Consider the following 9349-nt stretch of genomic DNA (forward strand, 5'->3'; position numbering starts at 1 on the left):
GGCCTCAGGCATATTTCAACAACTCTTCACAGTCCACAGTAAACCTGCCTGGTTCACAACCCTTGTCTCAAATGACTGCTAATTCACCTGCCCTACCCACACTTTACTAGAAACTGAATCAGATGGTGTAGGAGCAATCATGATGCTGGGAAGCACCTTCAGTGGAGCTCTTTGTGGGCCAGAAGCAGGCTTACTGCCTCTTCCTCTCTGCTTCTTTCCTCTGGATTCCTCATTGTATCTCTGGATATACCTCCAGTCAAGCAGCCTCTAATTTTATCAAGTGTGTTCCTCAGAACCTGCACAAATAATTTTTGGCAACAAATCTGTTTCCCCTACATAAATCCATTATATTTTAAGAGATGCTCAATTTTCAGTTTTGTCTCTCAGGCTTCCCCCTCCTCCTTACCTCTGAAATTGTATAAACAATTAAAAACACTCTCAGGAGTCGTAATTAGTGGAAATCTTTTGGAATACCAAAAGTGATCTAAAGCACAAGTTCACAAACCTGGCTGACCAGAATCATTCAGGGAGTTTTGTAAGGATGGATTCCTAGGCCCCATCCTCAGAGATTTTAATTCACCAGGTCCTGCGTGAGGCCCAGGAATCAGCATTTCAGGCAATCCATATTATTTCCGACAACTGGTATTTAATTAGGTAAGGACTGAACTAAAAAAACCTGGCCTACAAGCAGGGAAAACCTCGGTTCTCCTATGGCTTGCCATTAACTAACTACAAGTGGGGCTGCACCAGTGTGCTGGTCACTCGAACAGCTCAGGGCCACCTGAAAATGAGGAAAGTAATTAGAGCTGAAAGAAGCCTTTATAGGGAGCAAATCTAAAATTCTAGAACTCTCCAAACTTAGTTAAATGACACATACTGTACTGGGTTTACTCAAAACAGTGTCATTCTCTAAGCTCTTCTACCCACCCAAGTCACAGGCCTTGGAAAAGAAGACTTTCTGCTTGCCACCAACACACCTTACCTTAGTTGGTCTCTGAGCAAAAAGCAACACGCGTCTTGTCTCTTGCCCTACTGAAACAGCCTTGGATCTGAAAGGGGAAGGTCCCCAACACCTCTTCATGTACAAGTCACGACTACTTTACATTAAAAAAAAATCATCTCACCTAATTCAACCCAGGCCTCGATGGCACTGTTGTCGACATTATGAGAAACGAGGGTGAAGCTCAACTGGAAGGGCATGCCAACTTTTTTTCCCTCATTGTGAAAAAATACTGTCAGATAACAAAGTGTATGTCAAGATAGTAAAACGGTTAAGAATTTAGGCCTCAGTCTGGAGACGACACCTGACCATCATTACCCAACAATAGCTAATGTGCAAAACTCACAGGTGAGACTATCAGACCCCCGATGAGTTTATTAAAACGGCCATAAAATTTACCCCACTATTTTGAAGGAAGTTTTCCAGCCCAAAGTACAACCAACAATATTACCTTAGGGGTCCTAAGCAGCAGGATTCAATACATTTAGTGGCACGATTTTCATCTGAGAAATTACTCTGCAATCTTTCGTGGAGCTGTTTGACCAGTGTTGCTGAGCTCTCTCAACCGCCTCCGAACCATCCTTCCCACCCAAGCACTACCAGGTCAGGGTGATGCCCTGCTGCACAGTAAGGCGGCCACTCCTCCTTCCCACAAGTCCCGGGCCCGCTCCGCTCGCCCCGGGGGCTCCGTGGCCCCCGACCTCCGGCCTCTCGCCATGGAGGACTCCCACAGACCCGGTCGGGGCGAGGGGCGCACACTCACCTCCCGGGGGTCCGCAGACATTTCCCCGGACGCTGCGATGTAGCGCCTCACACCCCTAGCTCCGTGGGCCCTTCCCCACCAAGTTCAGGAAGGCAGCCCGGGTTGGACCCCGCCTCCTCCGCGCCGAGGGTCCGGGCCGCGCCGGGCCGCTGAGCTCCCGCTCCCCGCGCCTCCCTCTGGCGGCCGCGGCCGCCGCCCGGGCCACCCTCCCCGGGCCACGCACGCCGTCCCCAGCCCCCCGCGGGCCGCCGCCGCCTCCTCAGAGGGTGACAGCCGCCGCACCCGGGCCGAGGCCCGCCCCTCCTCCAGTTCCTCCTCACCCCCGGAGAAGACGGGGCGGGAGGGGGGGGCCTTCCTTACCGGGCGGCAGGACATGGCGAGGCCCGTCACGGCACGGCCTCCTCCGCCACCCCACAAGGCTCCCAGCCAGGGCCGGCGGGGGGCAGGGCCTGGGCCGCTAGAGCGTCTCGACCGGCTGCTCCTCTGCCACCGCCGCTGCCGCCGCCTTCTCACAACCACAACAACATGGCGGCGGCGGCCACACAGAGCACGCTCCCGAGACAGAGCCGGGCCGCGAGCGGGGGCGCGCGCGCACGCCCGGCCTCTCAGCCGGCGGTCAGGGGAAAAGAGGGCGGGCCGTCGCGGGGGAGGGGGCGCGGTCTGGGCCGATTACCACGCCCCCGGGGTGAGCGGGGTTGCTGATCAGCCGAGCGCCCGGGGCGAGCGAGGGGCTGGCTGGGAAGCGCAGCTGGCGAAGGAGAGAAACGGGTGGGTAATGGGCGAAGAAGAAAACCAAAGGTGGTCCCACAGATTTTTGGGAGGCATCTTTTCCTAGCTCTAGAGCCCTGGGCAAGACAACGCTAGAACAATAGTAGTGTCTTTCACCTGTAATTGTGCTGAGGATAAAACTAATTTAATGTAATGCAAGTTAAGTATAGTGTGCTCAAGGTTCTACTCAATACAATTTCAGACTGCTTGCACCAAAGCACAGCTGGAAGAAGTGAGTTTTCAAACAAGCAAAAAACAAACTTGTAACCCACACTCAATAGCCTGTAGAAGAATTCTACACACCAGGACTGAATTAACCTCAGGCCCTAACAGATTCACCTCATCAGAGTTACATTTTAACATTATACCTTTGACTTTTCTGGAAAATGGCTGCGAGAACCAGTCAAATGAAATCTATCCTTGCATTTGTTGTACCGTTTTTTCCACAGTACTCTGTGCAATTATTTACCTGTTTTTCGTGTTTGTTGTCTTTTTATCCCATTCTGAAGTAAAAGCTACTTGAAGATAAAGATCTTTGTTTGGTTCATCACTTTACCCCCAGCACCTAGAACTGCTCATGACAAGCAGTGGGAAATTTCTTGATTAACTAATAGCTAATATTTATACAACTCATCTAATTGAATCTTCACAGCTCGAATAAGTAGATACTGTTATTATCACCATTTTACAGATGAAGAAACTGCAGCCCAGGATAAGATGCACTAAAAGTTTTTTAAAAATCAAACCCAGGGGCTTCCCTGGTGGTGCAGTGGTTAAGAATCCACCTGCCAATACAGGGGACATGGGTTGGATCCCTGGTCCAGGAAGATCCCACATGCCGCAGAGCAACTAAACCCGTGCACAACTACTGGAGCCCACGCCCTAGAGCCTGTGCTCCGCAACAAGAGAAGCCACCACAATGAGAAGCCCGTACACTGCAACGAAGAGTAGCCCCCCACCCCCACTCGCTGCAACCAGAGAAAACCCCGTATGCAGCAACAATGACCCAACGCAACCAAACAATTAAATAAATAAATTTATTTAAAAATATATATATGTCAAACCCAAACCCAACTGACAACAAAAGCTATGCTCCCACCCACCAGGCTGTACTGCCAACTCTGTGGCATCATTGCCTGAAATAAAATCCCAAATAAGAAACTACATTAGAGTTCAAAGTTAGGAAAGGCTTTGCTCTACTCTGTCAGCTGAAAAAAAATTGCACAACCTAAAAGTTGAGAATATGTTTTATTCTCAGCCTCTCTGATACCTCTGGGGACTGTTCCAAAGAGGTAAGGGAGGAGCCAGAATATATAGGAATTTTTGCACCAAAAAAACAGGTAGTCAGAACATCAAAAGATTACCGTTAATTAAAGAAAAAACAGACATCTCAAGTTAATGAATTTAGCACTTTACTATGCATGGGAAGATGCAGGAGTCTGGGCTCATTGAAATCATTTCTTTGATATGCACCTTAACGAACTGGAGCCAGTATCCTGTTTTCTCCACCCTGAATCCCCTGCAGCACCGTAAAGAAGGTGGCTACAGTGGCTGATGGCTTGATGGCCACAACATCCTTTGTTTACTGATATAGCAGGCAATATTCTCTGACTACGTTGCTCACAGATACAGGTGCACTTCCTTTCTGATAATTAGTGTTAGGCAGCTGATTGTGTATCTTCTCACCTTGGCTTCCAGAAAGCCCAGGGCTAAATCTGAAGCTCAGTGGTGGCCTGCTGTTGGCCCTTCAAATCCACATATTAACGGTGACTTTCCCTCCCACCTCAACTCTGCACCTTTATTTATAATTTGCTATCCAGCTTTCCTTTTACTGTTATATGATTATAGCCTTTAAAGTATGAGAGAGGAAATAGTAAGTACAAAAGAACAGATGAACAGGTTTTCCCACCTGTTTCTCCTATTGCCCAGTAAAATAAGGTTCCCATCAAGTTCAGTCCCCTCGGGGCACACGTTTTGCTACCTAGGCCTCTGCTCAGGCAATGGGTGAACGATAGGGTTCCATAGTTGGTGGTCTCTGATTGGATGGAAGCTAGTACCTGACTCCAGGACAGCCCAGCCATAGGCTGGCTAGCTCCCAATGAGTTGGCTCGAGGAAGATATTCAGCCAATATGCTGTTAACATCCACTCACCCAATCCCACAACTCCCCAGGAATATGACGGAAGAAGGCAGACTTTTGGCATATCACTTTGACCTCTTTTTAGACAGAGTGTCACCGTATTTGCCTTTTAACTTGGGCTAAGGAATCCTCAACTAGCATATAGGATGTAGGAGGAATTTCTGTGTGCACATAAGATCACTATTTGCGTGTCCTCATTTGCTTAGATGGGTAGTAATATTAACAAAAGTGAAACATTGATACTGTATAATAAACCATGGCTACATTTGGAAGAGCCACATAACCCAATGAACCAATATTTTCTAAATGACCAATTCATGATGTTACCAAATCATGCATGAATAAAAGATCTATTCAAAGTGCAAGATAAACCAATGGAGTTTAGTGTAACTGAGTACAAAAGATTCATTCAAATGAATTTATGCAACTAAACTTTAAGAAACTACCTCTTCTCAAGTTTTAGCATAGTATCAAAAAAAGAATATCCACAACTATCTGAATTGTATGAGGCTGGATTGTCTTCATGTATTTCAATGAAAAAAACTGACAGATTGAATGCAGAAGCAGAAAGGAGAATGCAGAATTCCTGTATTAAGTCAAACTTTAATAAGACCTGCAAATGTGTAAAACAATGCCATTCGTTTTTTTTTCCTCTTTTTAATATATTTATTTATTTTTGGCTGCGCTGGGTCTTTGCTGCTGCGCGCGGGCTTTCTCTAGTTGCCGTGAGTGGGGGCTACTCTGTTGCGGTGCATGGCCTTCTCATTGTGGTGGCATCTCGTTGTGGAGAACAGGCTCTAGGCGCTCGGGCTTCAGTAGTTGTGACGCAGGGGCTTAGTTGCTCCATGGCATGTGGGATCTTCCCAGACCAGGGCTCAAACCCATGTCTCCTGCATTGGCAGGTGGATTCTTTTTTTTTTTTTTTAACATCTTTATTGGAGTATAATTGCTTTACATTGTTGTGTTAGTTGCTGCTGTATAACAAAGTGAATCAACTCTATGTATACATATATCCCCATATCCCCACGCTCTTGCGTCTCCCTCCCTATCCCACTCCTCTAGGTGGTCACAAAGCACCCAGCTGATCTCCCTGTGCTATGTGGCTGCTTCCCACTAGCTATCTATCTTATATTTGGTAGTGTATATATGTCCATGCCACTCTCTCACTTCATCTCAGCTTACCCTTCCCCCTCCCCGTGTCCTCAAGTCCATTCTCTATGTCTGCGTCATTATTCCTGTCCTGGCAGGCGGATTCTTAACCACTGCACCACCAGGGAAGTCCCCAATGCCATTCTTCTCATTAAATTTTTTGTTCTGGAAAATAGAGTCGTTTTTCACAAAAATATGTTATTTATATTACCATGTCATGGGTTTACAATATTATTTTTAAACCATGTTATCTTTTAATGAATATAAGTAATTTAATATCTTGTCAGTTTTAATTCTTAACAAGGTAAATATCAATTGACATACCCTATATAACAAAAGTTCTTCAGGGTCCTCAATAATTTTATTTATTTTATTTTATTTTATTTTATTGGCCGTGCAGCACGGCTTGTAGGGATCCTAGTTCCCTGACCAAGGATTGAACCCACACCCCCTACAGTGGAAGCTCGGAGTCTTAACCACTGGACCACCAGGGAAGTCCCTTTCTTTATTATTATTTATCAATAATTTTAAAGAAACCAACAAGTTTGAGAACCACTGCCATATTCATTGGAGTTACTCAACTGCAAAGACATTTTTAGTCAGCACATAGATTTTTTAATTTAAATAGTTATGTTTAATATATATTTGGAAAAATATAACAGATCAAACTCAGTATCACAGATATCTTTGCTTAGGATGAGACTACATTTATTTATGTAAAGTGAGTAATTGATTTAAAGAAAAATGTGATATAAATATTAGTACAAAGCTGATTATGTCAAAAATTCATAAGGATAGTACTCAAATGACTGGTCTTTGGGAAACACTGAAATAGTGATGGAGTTTTTTAATCGGGCAGACCTGCCACCAAACTTTACTATGTGGGTGACTTCATATGGAAAATGAATTATTGTGGTGATTAAATAAGTTAGCCTGTGTACAGATGTGCTTCCTGTCCTCCTCCCAGGGAGAGGCACCCAGCAGTCCAGCGTCAGGGAAGACCTGCTGCAATAGGAGGTAGGAGGCCTGGATTCGTGACCCAGCTGAACCACTGACCCACTGCCTGAACTGACCCCACCTTCCAGGCCTCAGTTTTCTCATCCAGAAAATCACAGAGTAGGATGTCATCCTCTCTCTGCAGCCTGCCAGTCCTACCAACCATGCTCTGATTAAAGGATTCAGCTTCAGGAGAATCACAGAATTGCAGCTGGAAAGGACTCAAGAGCTCCAAATATGTCTCTCTGCCAAGACCTCCCCACTCCCCACCCACCCCCCGCACTGATTTCATAAATGAGGGAACTGAGGCCCAGAGAGGTTAAGAAGCTGGGGACGAGGGGTTCAACAGGTACCACCCCAGGGTCCAGTGGGGAAATGAGAGTGCTTCCTCTACACTCTGATAAATGATTTAGATGTTTGGTGGTTTAGACACCACTCACGCTTTAGTAAATACTGCACAGTTCTGCTGGGGATACGAATCCCACTTCAGCCTAAGAAAATCAGTGCTGTTTTTTGGGAACACTGTGTCAACCAGATTGATGGATTGCTTCATGTTGCTAACTAAATCCACCTTGAAAGGCCAGTCGCCCCCTCTAAATTCCCCCAGGGAAAGCAGAAGAGATGAAATTGGCAAGGAGAGGTTAGAAAGGGATGGAGGGGAGTGAGAACCATAGGAGAGGAGCGGTACCTTCCCTCTTTCTCCTTTCCGTCCCCCTTCCCCCTCTCTCTACCATCTCTGATGTAAGACGACACACCCCTCTCAGTGCCCAGCTTGCTCTACCCAAAGCTTCCCTGCAGCCTGGGCCAACTCGCAGCCACAAATAGAACCAGAATCCACTGAAAATAGCTCCTCCTCCCTTCTGCCCAGAGTTTCCAAGTGCTGCCAGGGATGCCCTGCCCCCACTAACCAGGTCCCAAGCAGGGAACTCTGGTCAAGGGACACCAAGACCAGGGTTAGGGACCATCTCAGGGACAGCAGTCCCAATAATAGTTGACTCTTATTAAGTGCTGGTTCCATGACAATACTGCTAGGAGCTTTAGTTCCCAGTAACCCAATGAGGAAGGGCCAGACAATCCACCCCATAATGCAGATGAGGCTCTGAGAGGTGAGGAACTTGCCCAGAGCCCTAGCCAGTGGGAGCGGGAGGTGGGGTCCACATGGTTAACTACTGTGCTGCCTACACTCCTCTCTCCATGTAACACGGCCGTATCAGCACCCTCCAGATCCCTGAGGCTGTGGGGAGCTCAAGCCATCCAGACCCTCCCTTGCCAGCTGGGGAAACTGAGACCCAGAGAGAGGAAAGTCTTGCCCAAAGGCACTCTGTAAACAAGTAAATCAAGCACCCAGGTCTTTCAGCTCAAAAGCCAATGGTTTTTGCAAAGGTTGAAGCAAACAGAGACTCCCTTGTTCCTTTTATGTAAAAGCCCCATCAGTCTTTTCTTTTTTCTTTTTTTCTTTTTCCTTAACATTTCAACTTCCTCCCATTTCCCACCAGAGCAGAGAGCCTGCCCCAAACACCCGTCTGGCAGCCAGGCATCCTGAGATTACCTCTTCTTCCCCCTCTGCTCAGGGTGTTTAATGTTCTAGGGGAAGAGAGCAAACAGCAGGGCATAATCATGGGTGACACAGGCTGGGTTTCTCCTTTGCTAAGTATGAAGCAGACAGGACCCAGCAAGGGAAGAGAATTAGCAGGGATTTTCTGGCTCATTTAAATTCAAGGCCCAAAAGACACACGTTTTTCCTTACCCCTGAGTGTTAGATAAATTTTCTTCTACCCTAAGATCCCATTTGTTTTAAAATAATTATCTGAAACAGTCTTAACCTCTAAGGTGATGACAAGAAAGACTAGAATAAGGCTGCAAAAGCTCTGCTGGAAAGGAATTAAGTTATTTAAGAAGTGGTCTAGGAGTATGAAAAAGAATCTTATGCCCAGTGTCAGAGGATCTCGGCTCCATTCCCAGACCTGCCACACCTCGACAGTTTCTCCAATGTGTCTGAGAACCAAGCTGCCTCAGTTGCTCCAATGTGTCTGAGAACCAAGGAGTCCAAAGAGCATACACACTCAGTCTTTTGGTTTGTTACCAATGTTTGTGGAGTACCCGCTTTGTCCAGCACAATGCCAAGCTCTGCAGACGCAACAGTGTGCAAGACACAATCGGTCCCTGCCCTCCTGGGACTTATGGTCTAGTTGACAAGGCAAAGTCAACAGAAGGCAGATAAGTGCTCTGATGGAGAAGATACAGGATTTACAGCAGCAGTTATGTAGAGAACCCACCCACACTTATAGTGGTCCAGGTAACATTGATACAGAGACTGGAAAGAAAGCTGGAGTTAATTGGGCAAAAGTCAAGAGAAAGATGACTCTTGAGAGGGAACAGCACGTGCAAAGACCCAGAGGCAAAAGAGAAACTATTCACCAAACCAAGCAACTGGAGCAAGTATAGGTTTATTTGGGCATCTTTCTGTGCTGCAGGCTTACCATTTTAAGATTAAAATTGTGCCGAAATTCTATGATTTGATGCTGTGTTAATCA

The 9349-nt window shown here is 46.6% G+C and overlaps 1 protein-coding gene across 16 annotated transcripts in view; it reads right to left on the bottom strand.

Annotated features, from left to right (window-relative positions):
• Positions 1-2334, bottom strand: part of MTMR3 (myotubularin related protein 3) — a 144647-nt gene extending 142313 nt beyond the window's left edge. For 4 of the 16 annotated variants that reach the window (XM_067700298.1, XM_067700289.1, XM_067700295.1 and 1 more), the window contains exon 1: positions 2124-2332. The gene's annotated coding sequence lies outside the window, so the exon portion shown is untranslated. Of the gene's footprint in view, positions 1-1763; positions 1879-2123 lie in introns of those variants that run through there. The other 12 variants (XM_067700281.1, XM_067700282.1, XM_067700284.1 and 9 more) reach the window with 7 other exon arrangements.
• Positions 2335-9349: the final 7015 nt, after the last annotated feature.

This window comes from Pseudorca crassidens, chromosome 12 (assembly GCF_039906515.1).
Source record: "Pseudorca crassidens isolate mPseCra1 chromosome 12, mPseCra1.hap1, whole genome shotgun sequence".
Lineage (NCBI taxonomy): Eukaryota > Metazoa > Chordata > Mammalia > Artiodactyla > Delphinidae > Pseudorca > Pseudorca crassidens.